General features: G+C 46.3%; 1 protein-coding gene and 1 long non-coding RNA gene across 6 annotated transcripts in view; one reads left to right on the forward strand and one right to left on the reverse strand.

The window, feature by feature from the left end:
• The window catches only part of SLC29A4 (solute carrier family 29 member 4), an 831,354-nt gene that overhangs the window by 394,768 nt on the left and 424,487 nt on the right, over positions 1–12,099 (reverse strand). The window lies entirely within an intron of this gene.
• LOC143786326 (uncharacterized) overlaps positions 1–12,099 on the forward strand; it is a 339,456-nt gene that overhangs the window by 31,710 nt on the left and 295,647 nt on the right. Inside the window, exon 2 of the long non-coding RNA XR_013218263.1 lies at positions 8,907–8,969. This is a non-coding gene — a long non-coding RNA (uncharacterized LOC143786326). The remainder of the gene's footprint in view (positions 1–8,906; positions 8,970–12,099) is intronic.

Genomic DNA, 12,099 nt, shown 5'->3' on the forward strand with positions numbered 1-12,099 from the left:
CCCCAGATCACGAAAAATGGAGACGCTTTGGGTATCGGAAAATTGAACTTTTTTTTTTTTTTTTTAAGCAAAGTTTTGAATTTTTTTTCACCACTTGGATAAAAAATAATATAGACATGTTAGGTGTCTATGAACTCGTAATGACCTAGAGAATCACAATAGCAGGTTAGTTTTAGCATTTAGTGAACCTAGCAAAAAAGCCAAACAAAAAACAAGTGTGGGATTGCACTTTTTTTGCAATTTCACCGCACTTGGAATTTTTTTCCCATTTTCTAGTAAAAGACCTGGTAAAACCAATGGTGTCGTTCAAAAATACAACTTGTCCCGCAAAAAATAAGCCCTCACATGACCATATTGAAGGAAAAATAAAAAAGTTATGGCTCTGGGAAGGAGGGGAGCAAAAAACGAAAACGCAAAAACGAAAAAGGGCCGCAAATTGAAGGGGTTAATGCCAACCTGGACAAATTCCCGGAATATACAAGGATGTACCAAGACTCTTTCCGGGATTTGCTTTCTCGTGTCCAAGGAGCCATCCGGAGACAGGACACCCAGCTCCGTAGAGCGATTCCACCAGAGGAACGTCTGCTGTAAGGTACGTAACAATTCTAAACAAATGCCAGTCTTAATTTTGGTTGTTCTGACATGTATTCTTTGTATTTTCCTTTATGTCTTTAGCAGAACAACACCATAAATAGAATTGATTGTAATTTTTTTTTTTTATTTATTTTCTTCCAGATTTCTGGCAACCGGAGAGAGTTTATCATCCCTCCACTTCCAATACCGGCTTGGAATTTCCACCCTGTCCGGAATAGTTGCGGACACTGGCGGGCTTTGTGGAATATTCTCCGGGATGAGTTTATACCCCTACCCACCGCGGACATGTGGATTGAAATTGCTGAAAAATTCTGGAGTGTGTGATTGCCCCAACTGTTTGGGAGCGGTGGATGGAAAGCACATCCGCATTATCAAACCAGCCAGAACAGGATCGGAGTACTTCAATTATAAAAAGTATTTTTCTGTTGTGCTCATGGCAATAACCAATGCGGACTGTTGCTTCATCGCCGTAGACATTGGAGCTTTTGGCCGTGGCAACGATTCCCAGACTTTTAAGAACTCAGATATGGGCCACCGTGTGTATGGCAAAAATTTTCATTTTCCACGGCCACGACCTCTCCCCAACACTCAAGGTCCACCGATGCCATTTGTTATGGTTGGGGATGAGGCCTTTCAGATGTGTGAAAACCTACTGAAGCCATATTCCAGTCAGGACTTGAACCACACTAAAAGGATCTTTAACTACAGACTGACCAGGGCCCGAAGAACAGTAGAGTGTACCTTTGGCATTCTAGTCTCAAAATGGCGCATTCTTGCAACAGCCATTAATCTTAAAATGGAGACAGTTGATGAGGTTGTCAAAGCCTGTGTGGTTCTCCACAATTACATAATGGCTAAGGAACGACCCACCATTGAACTGGATGAACCAGTTGCAAACCCATTGCCAGATTACCAGCATCACCCACTGCGGTCAACTGCTGAAGTTGGCCACATGCGGAACCAATTTGCTGCCTTTTTTGATTCTGATATTGGACGTGTGGCATGGCAGGACAATATAGTGTAAAATGTCCTATTGGGTTCGGGTCTGTACCTGTTATGTTTAAAATGTTACTAATATTTGTTGTTAATAAACTTTATATTTTTGGTATCTTGACCATGTCTCCTATGTATTTCCTCTACAAACCAAGGCTGCCGTCACACTAGCAGTATTTGGTAAGTATTTTACATCAGTATTTCTAAGCCAAAACCAGGAGTGGGTGATAAATGCAGAAGTGGTGCATATGTTTATATTATTCTTTTCCTCTAATTGCTCCACTCCTGGTTTTGGCACAAATACTGATGTAAAATACTGACCAAATACTGCTAGTGTGACGGCAGCCTTAAGTTGTTAGTGGTAAGGTTGTTGCCGTCATTGCGTCCTGATTCTGTTCTGCAGTATCTATTGGACGCAGACTGACGAGACGATGGCTGTTTAATACAAAACAGATCTATAGTCATCAAGTCAGGTGTCAGAAATAATGAATTCATGATGCACATATAACAGCCTTATGAATTCACTATTTCTGACACATGTCCAGGTGAGCATAGATATGCCTTGTATTATTATTATTATATATAACACCATTAATACCATGGTGCTGTACATGATAAAGGGCTTGAATGACCGCCATCGTCCCTTCACTTTGTGTGAAATAGATTACGTACACATAAGAGAAAATGGAGGTTATACAAGGCAGTTCTCTACTCACCAGGTCAGGTGTCCTAACTAATGAGTTTTTGGACACCTGACCTGTTGAGTATAGTTCTGCACTGTATTGCCACCATTTTCTCTTCAGTCTGCAACACTAGTCACAGACTAAGCAGAGGGAAGAGATTATGGATAAAATACAAGAATACATTTTTTGGCCCACCTCATATCTCTATACTAAAGACACACAAAACTGCAGTGTTGTACTTGCTAACTACTGGAGCTATGATGTGGCCAAAAAATAAAGTGTGCGGCGCAGTTTTTTATTTGGCGCACGGTGTGTGTTGCCGGCTGCGAAATACACAATTAACCAAACCTTTTTGGGGGCAAAAAACATTATTATTTATTTTTTTAACAAATAAAAAAAAAATTAACTGCGCCTGCTTGGGGTAGAGTGATGGAAACGGGGGGTATGTAACTGTGAAGCTTGACTCACTGTGGACGACGCAGGGGTGGCAGGAGAAGGGGGAATGAAATTACTGGGGTCTGGCAGATCGGGGATGGGGCTCGACGCATGAGAGGGCTGAGACACACTGGAAGGGTGAGACAAACCTGACATTAGAGACACATTGGGAGGTGAGGGGGGAGGAATAGAAATAGTCCCCTGTTTTTTTTTCCCTTTTTGGCATCGGCGCTGCGGTCTGGGGAGCCTCGGCGGGCTCATTTCTTGCGGCCTTGTCATAGTGGCCGAACTGTCAGTCTCTTTGTTCCGCTGCTGCTGCTGCATGGTTGCGCTTGGAAGTTGGAAGGCCATGCCAGGGTCCTGCTGCTGCATCGTGGTTGCGGAGCGGAAGGCCATGCCAGGGTCCTGCTGCTGCATCATGGTGGCGGAGCGGAAGGACATGCCAGGGTCCTGCTGCTACATCGTGGTGGTGGTGTGGAAGGCCATGCCAGGGTCCTGCTGCTGCATCGTGGTGGCAGAGCGGAAGGACATGCCAGGGTCCTGCTGCTGCATCGTGGTGGCACAGCGGAAGGCCATGCCAGGGTCCTGCTGCTGCATCGTGGTGGTGGTGTGGAAGGCCATGCCAGGGTCCTGCTGCTGCATCGTGGTGTCAGTGAAGGAAATCCAAGCAGGAGCAGCAGTTGTCATGGTGGTGGCGGTGGGCTGTCCTACAGCACTCGGCATGGTGGTGGTGCTGTAGTGGTGTCCGACAGTGATAGGAATGGAGGTGGCCGTGCAGTGGTATGCAGCGGTTGGCATTGAGGTCAATCGTGACAATGTAGGTACAGGTATATATGCCGCCACTGTCTGCTGAAAATACCGACTCTGCTGCATAGCCTGCACGTAAGCAGCATTGCAGGCCTGCATGACCCTAAGCTGGAGATCAGGAGTAAGGTGTTCCGACATGCCCTGTTCAATTTGGTTAAAAAAAATGATGTGCTGGCCTCTGGAGGTCAGCTTTTACTTGGTCAAGGCTTTTAGTGACCTCCTGGATACGTGTATTCATATGGCTAATGGCAGTATCCAGTCGGTCACCCAAAGCCTTGAGTCCATCGTGAAAAACCGAGCTCGAATGCAAAAACTTGGCATGAGTGACCTGTCCGATGCCCTCTGCTGATGCCGGGAGGAGCCCCCCCAAAAAAGGGGTAGAGGCAGAGGACTGGGAAAGGAGAACACCTGATGGACCAGCTTCCTGGTCTCCAGTTAGTGTGGCAGGCCCACTTGCTGCAGCGCTGCAGGATGGCTTGGACGGGTCCGTGGCTGTCTGATGAAGGACCGCTCCAGAACCTGGGTCAACAGTGCTGCTCCATGTGCTGAGAACAAAGGAAAAAAAATGAATACCAAAACCTAAAAAAACACCAACTCCTGTTGAATAGAAACATACAGATTATGGCAATACAACACAACCTAATACACAGGAAAAATACTTGCGTTCTCTTGGGCAAGGACCGGTCTTAAAAATGCCAGAATGCGATGGTATTTATACTTTCGGATCCTTGCTCCAGAACCACTGGGAACACAGCTCTCTTGACGCAGGTCCTTGTTGAAGTGGTCCTTCATCGAACGCCAACGCGTTTTGACTTTGAGCACTGGTGAAAAAAAAAAAATAATGGTTAGACAATGGACTTTTGGCCGTGCTCACACAACTGTGTGTGATGAGAGAAACTCCGGAGAGTTTGTGTCATCACACACAGTTGTGTGAGCACGGCCAAGGTCTCTGCTGCTTCACACTACATTGCAATACTTACAAAATGCATTTCGGACCCGAGTCGGGGCATTGTCCCAGCCATCCCACATCGCTTTGGCCACCTCATTCCATAGCCGCCGGATCGTCACGTTGTCCGAGTGCTGTGGAACCCGGTTGTCCCACAATGGGACTCGATCATGGACCAGGGAGATGAGGATATCGTTGTCAAGGAGGTCCTTATCCCGTTCCGGAACCTAAAACATAAATGAAGACATTAATGTTGTATACATTAACATAAGAAAAAGAAAGAAAACAGAGGCTGAGAAATGGCATGAATAAGGAAAGTCAAGATAAAAAAGGAGTCCAGAAGAAAAATGTAAAGAAAGCGGAAAGTAAAGAAAGAAAGATTCAAGAATACTAAAGTGAGGATACAGTAAACAGTCAGCCAGGTATACTTACACGCTGCTGCCTTGCCACCCGACCGTGATCCCCCTGCTCCTGCTCACCCCTTCTGCCGCAATGGAAGAAGTGCTCTAAAAAAAAGAAAAAAAAATTGTCACATGTGAAGATGTAACAGTGAATACTTACCAATCTGAGGAGTTGAGTACTCACTTCACTGACATGTTCGGCTTGAGAAGGCCCAGGACGTTGCTCCTCATCAGAAGACGATGACATTCTGATGCACGCAGAAAGAAAGAAATGGCAGAAATTAGGACACGTAGAGACAGAAAATAGAAAATAAAGGCATTGGCTTTGATATACGCAGGCTTTTATAGTCTCTTTTATATTGTCTGTATCGTTGCCCCTTTCCAATAAGGCTGAGTTGCGCTTTCGATCCTGTGCGCATGCACCTGTGCGCTGGGCGGTGTGCGGGCTCCTCCTTGCCGTCTGGCATCTGATCACGTGGGGCCCCACGTGTTTCCGGTGCCGGCGGCCATTTTGTATACCGCGCATGCCGCTCGGCATTCTGTTGCGACGCACAGGAGGGTTGCACATTTCCGTTTGGTGTGGTGTATAAATACACGCACCATATCTACCACACTTACCCCCTGATGAAGGAGCTGTCCGCTCCGAAACGTGCGTTGGGGTCGGGTCCGGTCACCCATCCATCCTGCTTATACTGGGTATGTACTCACGCCAGTTTGATATCCATTGTTTCCCATGCTATGGCACTGTTCCACTATTTCTTTTAGTAGCTATGGGTACCTATTATAATAAGGCTTACTACAACATCTAAGCAGGTTATGAGTTGGTGTCCTGACCCGCTATTTATGGCCATTTAGGAATGCACGTCTGCTCCCCTGTATCTCATCTGGTGGTTTTAATGTTGTTTAATAAAAATCTATTTTTCATGGGACTTTATGGCTGCTTGGTTTTTTTCTCTTCTTGATTTATGTTTGGCAGCTGGCCCCTATATGTCCTTGATGCATATTCGCTATTTATCAGCTCTATTATGATATACCATATTTTTCGGACTATAAGATGCACCGGACCATAAGGCGCACCCCAAATTTGGGGTGAAAATTGCAGAAAAAAAGATTTTTTATAAGATGGGGGTCCGTCTTATTGTCTGAATTTACAGTATCTTACCTGAGGGCTGGCGGTGGCAGAGCTAGGTCACAGGAGGCATGGTGTCGGCAGAGGTGGGGTGATGCGGTGTGGCGTGCACCTGAGCAGGGTCCCTTCCTGCTTAGGTGGGCGACGCCACGGCCTGGTGTCCATGGGGGGTTTGCAGAAGTGGTGTGGCGACGGCAGAGGTGCGGGGATAATGAGCGGTATGGCGTGAGCAGGGTCCCTTCCACAGGTGAGGTGACGCAGCGGCCTGGTATGCAATGTGAGCAGCTGAGCCAGGTTAATCACTGGTTTATCTGTGGTGGCGGCCATCTTCCCGAGGCCGCGTGTGTGCAGATGGAGTGCTCTGCTTCACGGGGCTTCAGGAAAATGGCCACGGGAGGCCGCGCGTGCGCAGATGGAGATCGCGGCGGCCATTTTCCTGAAGCCGAGATCTAAATCTGCGAACACGGCTTCAGGAAAATGGCCGCCACGATATCCATCTGCGCACGCGCAGCCTCCCGCTGCCATTTTCCTGAAGCCCCGTGAAGCAGAGCACTCCATCTGCGCACGCGCGGCCTCGGGAAGATGGCTGCCACCACCGATAAACCGGTGATCAAACCGGGTCTGCTGCTCACATTGCATTCCGGGCCGCTGCGTCACCTCACCGGTGGAAGGGACCCTGCGCACACCATACCGCACCTCTGCCGGTAAGCCTGCATTACGACTATTAGATGCACCCCCTATTTTCCCCCCTTTTTTGGGGGGGAAAAAGTGTGTCTTGTAGTCCGAAAAATACGGTACTTATAATCTATACATATCTATTTAATGTGCTTGCTTCAATAATATTATACTATATTACTTCTGTGTTATGCACAGGTCAATTTATTGTGGCTGGAATGGACTACAGAGTGAGAGAAAAAGTCTGGCTCAACCAGCTGGATCAGGTTTTTGGTGCAGGGGGGGGGTGATGTGCAGCAGAGTGTGGATCACACTTGGGATCAGCAATGTGCGCAGATGAAAACATACCTTTTGAAAAGGTCACGACTAATAATAATAATAATAATAATAAACTGTAAAGCGCTGCGGAATATGTTGGCGCTATATAAATAAAGATTAACAGTTTCAAACACAACAGTCATAGGTAACAATGTTAACAATACAGTAATAAAGCAGAATGAAACAAAATACGACGACCCTGCTGGTGAGAGCTTACAATCTACAGTAAAGGTGGGGAGATACAAAGTACAGGTGTGTATTTACAATGATGTATTTACAATGATGGTCCAGCCATCTTCAGGGAGTGGGGGGTAGATGGAGATAGCGAATGGGCTACACATACACAAACATAAAATGAGTTTGATTAGGGAACGTGATAGGCCGCTCTGAACAAATGTGTTTTGAGGGAGCGCCTAAAACTAAGCAAATTGTGGATGGTTCTAATATCTTGGGGTAGAGCATTCCAGAGGATTGGTGCAGCACGGGAGAAGTCTTGGAGTCGGGAGTGGGAGGTGCGGATTAGTGCAGAGGTTAGTCGAAAGTCGTTTGCAGAGCGCAGCGGTCGGCTAGGCCGATCAAGAGAAATGAGGGAGGAGATGTAAGGCGGTGCCGCACTGTGGAGAGCTTTGTGGGTGAGAACAAGTACTTTGAATTGTATCCTGTAATGAATGGGCAGCCAGTGTAATGACTGGCGAAGAGCTGACACGTCCGAGTAACGATTAGCCAGATGGACGACCCTGGCTGCTGCATTAAGGATAGACTGGAGAGGGGAAAGTCGCGTGAGGGGGAGGCTAATTAATAGGGAGTTGCAGTAGTCCAGACGGGAGTGGATTAGGGCGACAGTGAGAGTTTTTGTTGTCTCCATGGTGAGAAAAGGGCGGATTCTAGAGATGTTCTTTAGGTGTAAGCGGCACGAGCGGGCAAGAGATTGTATGTGGGAGGTCAAGGAAAGATCGGAGTCAAACATAACACCCAGACAGCGTGCCTGCTGCCGGGGTGTTATTATGGTGCCACCCACGGAGAGGGAAATGCCAGATTTAGGGAGGTTAGCAGAAGGCGGGAGCAGAAGAAGTTCAGTTTTGGAGAGGTTGAGTTTCAGGTAGAGAGCGGACATTATGTCACAGACTGCGGACAGACAGTCAGTGGCGTTCTGTGGTGGACTATGACTATGACACGACTACGGTGGAATCGGTCACTATTGGAGAAATATGTTGCCTCCAGTATGATTCCGCGTGGATTACGAGTGAAGGCTATTCCCATCTTCCCGGTTAATGATGAACAGTTTAGTCATAAGTGGGAAGAGGCGTGCAATACATGTTCTATGACTTTTACAATTATTAATTTGAATTCCTCGGATATCGTAGAACTTGATAATATGATTGATATTGCCCAAATAGAAATCAAGAAGGGTTGTTCAGGGGAGAAGCTATCACAATTTGAATCTGAATTGGACAAAACAATGGACCAACTGGTAAAAAAGATCCAGGATAATCATACATCCAAATTCAATAGGGATCTAAAGGATTACCAGAATAAGAGAGTGTATCTCTGGAGAAATAAAAGTAATTTGAATCTCCATAGAGTACCATCGAATACTTCTGTTACATCAGCTAGTGGACAATCTGATATTTCCTCTGTTTCAACTTCATCCTACGGGGAATCCCATAGATTACGGGACCATGCCTATCACCCGTATAAAAGAGGTCCACCTATTGGATCTTCTGTGAATAGGCAGGACAATAAGGTAATTAATTTGAGCAGTCATGTCCTTACCGAATCTGACCTCTCTCTTCTGGGTAGAGGTCTATCTTTTTCACCCGGGGTTTGACACCTTCACGGCAGTGAAGGATTTGCATATCTTTGCTAGGTCGTTGTTGTTCAAAAGACACTTTTATAATGATGAATTTAAAAACTTTTTCCAACAGAGGAGGAACAAGAGGCAATAAGAGTCTTGGAGGAATTGGCTGGCGAACATACCAACGAAGGAGGTAAGATCCCTCCATCCATCCATCCGCGTTCTACTAAGTTCCCCCCATTGTCCACCCATCCATCCTGCTCATCCTGCATATACTGGGTATGTACTCACGCTGGTTTGATATCCATTGTTTCCCATGCTATGACACTGTCCCACTATTTATTTTAGTAGCTATGGGTACCTATTATAATAAGGCTCACTACTACATCTAAGCAGGTTATGAGTTGGTGTCCTGACCCGCTATTTATGGCCATTTAGGAATGCACGTCTGCTCCCCTGTGTTGCATCACTGTATCTCATCTGGTGGTTTTAATGTTATTTAATAAAAATCTATTTTTTATGGGACTTTATGGCTGCTCGGTTTTCTTTCTCTTCTTGTTCTCTGTCTGCTGAGTAGTGACCTGCAAATGTCCACTCCCTCCCTTTATCACCTTGTATGTGGGGGGTGGCTAATCAGAGTCTAGATATGTTTTTCTCTGGTGCAACGCATGCGTTCACAAACGCAAGCAAACGCATGTGCTTGCGGCCGCATGCGTTCACATAGACAGCAATGCGTTTTTTGCCGCATTTCTTCCGCTAACAACCGCATACGTTCCTAGGCGGCAAATTGACGCCTCTAAAATTACTACATGTAGCGTTTACCACGCCAAACCACAGACGATGAAACGACACATGCGTCGTCAAACGCGGCAAAACGCAATCGAACGCAGACACATGCGTCCCTAATGTTAAAAATAGGAATACACAACTCATGCGGATAATTGTGGAAGAAACGCTGCGAACACAACCGCAAATGTGAAACCGGCCTTAAGGCTGGCGGAACGCACCGAGTATATTTAGATATTATTATTGGTGCGTTTGCAGCCCGGGGTCCACCGTGCAGGAGACCAACCTGCTGCTAGCAAATGGTGGCACAATATGGCGGTAGAAGCGAACTCTGTTACTTCACAGAGTCGAACAGAAGGGAAAATGCTGTGCCCTGTTAGCGTCACAGGGGAACACAGCTGCCCAACAGAGAAAAAGCAATCAGTGGTCAGGGAGTAGCAAGCACACAAACACCTTCTCTCCGGTGGAGCCGGAATTCTAATGGCTTTACGCCAGCCCTGAATTCACCATACAAACTCCTCACCGGAGGTGCCGGTATTCTAGTGGCTTATTTCAGCCGGACCCTGACCACAAGCAGACAAGACCACTGAGCAGCTAAAGCTCATAACATAAGCTGATACATGGCCGTGCGGCCATGCAAACCTTTTTTAGCTGCAGCAACTTCAGGACCTTCCTAGAGGACCAATGGGAGCTGCTACAGTAAATGAGCAACTTCAGGAACTTCCTAGAGGACCAATGGGAGCTGCCACAGTACCTGAGCATGTGACCCCCGATCTCCAATGAGAGGTCTTACCCCAGGCATGCTCAGAAGGGAAAAAGCAGGACATTCCAGAGACGTCTGCTCGCCGCTGACCGTTACTGGCTACAATGGCTGAGCCTGGAAAGGCAGCAGTAACCATCCGCACAGTATCAGGCTGAGCCAGACGCTGGGACTGACGTCTCCGCTGAGCAGGCTCCACTGCAGCTGGAGAAGAATGGGAGACCGCAGCAGAGATGGTTCGAGATTCCCCCTGTGCAGAGGCAGGAACTCGACCCCTAACACTCGGTCCATTAACGGGATTATATCGGGCCAGAAACCAGTCCCGGTAGCATGGAATGTTAAGTCAAGAAATAGACATGTGGATTCAACAATAGAGGGTACCCTAACTACTTCCTAGGTAACAGAATTATAGAACATAGTACACCTACTAGGTACCACCTGACTCCCTGTTTGGCTTTCGTTAATACCTTTCATCCCTTTTATTATCGAGTCAACCATTGTATATTAAGACATTGGGGTATCCTACAAAGTGCCTACCCACAGGTCCCGTAATTTAATTCCAGACCCATTATCTGTAACAAGAGGTCTTAAAACATCAGAAATTACTTGGTTAGAGCAGATGTGGGCCCCTCTAATAAGGGTTTCAAACAAAAGTTTTTTTCCACTCCCCGTAATGGGACTTTCGAGGGTTTGAGCTGCCTACAGTATTCAAACATTTCAAAGGGGGATTCCTTTACACATCCCCACTCGGGCAGTAGGTATCCGATTAAGGGACATTTCACGTGTGATTCCTCTTATGTTGTTTATCTTATCAAGTGTCCCTGCGGTCTCGGTTATGTTGGTGAGACCACCCAACATATCCGACACCACATTTCCCAACATAAGTCCACCATTAGATGGGGACGTACACTTCTTCCCATTCCAGCACATTTTCAGCAGAACAATCATATTATTGCTCAATTAATCAAATTCTTGTTCATGTTCCCGTAATAAGAAAAGGAGGAGATAGAGTCAAAAGGCTAAGGGTATGTGCACACGTCCGGATTTCTTGCAGAAATTTCCTGAAGAAAACCGGAAAGTTTCTGCAAGAAATCCGCATTTTTTTTTAGCGTTTTTTTTCCGTTTTTTTCGCGGTTTTTTTAGCATTCTGCAAGCGTAATTAGCTTGCAGAATGCTAAAGTTTTCCAAGCGATCTGTAGCATCGCTTGGAAAACTGACTGACAGGTTGGTCACACTTGTCAAACATAGTGTTTGACAAGTGCGACCAACTTTTTACTATAGATGCTGCTTATGCAGCATCTATAGTAAAAGATAGAATGTTTAAAAATAATTAAAAAAAAAAAAAATGGTTATACTCACCCTCTGCAGACAGCCAATCTCCTCAGCGGCGTCCGTTCCTATAGATGCCAGTGTGGTTCAGGACCTTCGATGACGTCGCATCACAGGTCCTGAACCACACCATCTATAGGAACGGAAGAGAGAGCATGCACCGGAGAGGCGGGAACACTTCGGGGGCCATCAGAGGGTGAGTATATCACTATTTTTTATTTTAATTCTTTTTTTTTTACCAATTATATGGTGCCCATATGGCACCCTGGGTACCAACCGCACATAATCTGCTTACTTCCCGCATGGTGTGCACAGCACCGTGCGGGAAGTAAGCAGATCAATGCACTCCTAGGTGTGCGGAATCCCCGCAATTCCGCATTTTTAATGAACATGTTGCTTTTTTTTCCGCGATGCGATTTTTTTCGCTGAAAAAAATGCAACATTTGCA

The sequence above is a fragment of the Ranitomeya variabilis genome, chromosome 7 (genome assembly GCF_051348905.1).
Source record: "Ranitomeya variabilis isolate aRanVar5 chromosome 7, aRanVar5.hap1, whole genome shotgun sequence".
Lineage (NCBI taxonomy): Eukaryota > Metazoa > Chordata > Amphibia > Anura > Dendrobatidae > Ranitomeya > Ranitomeya variabilis.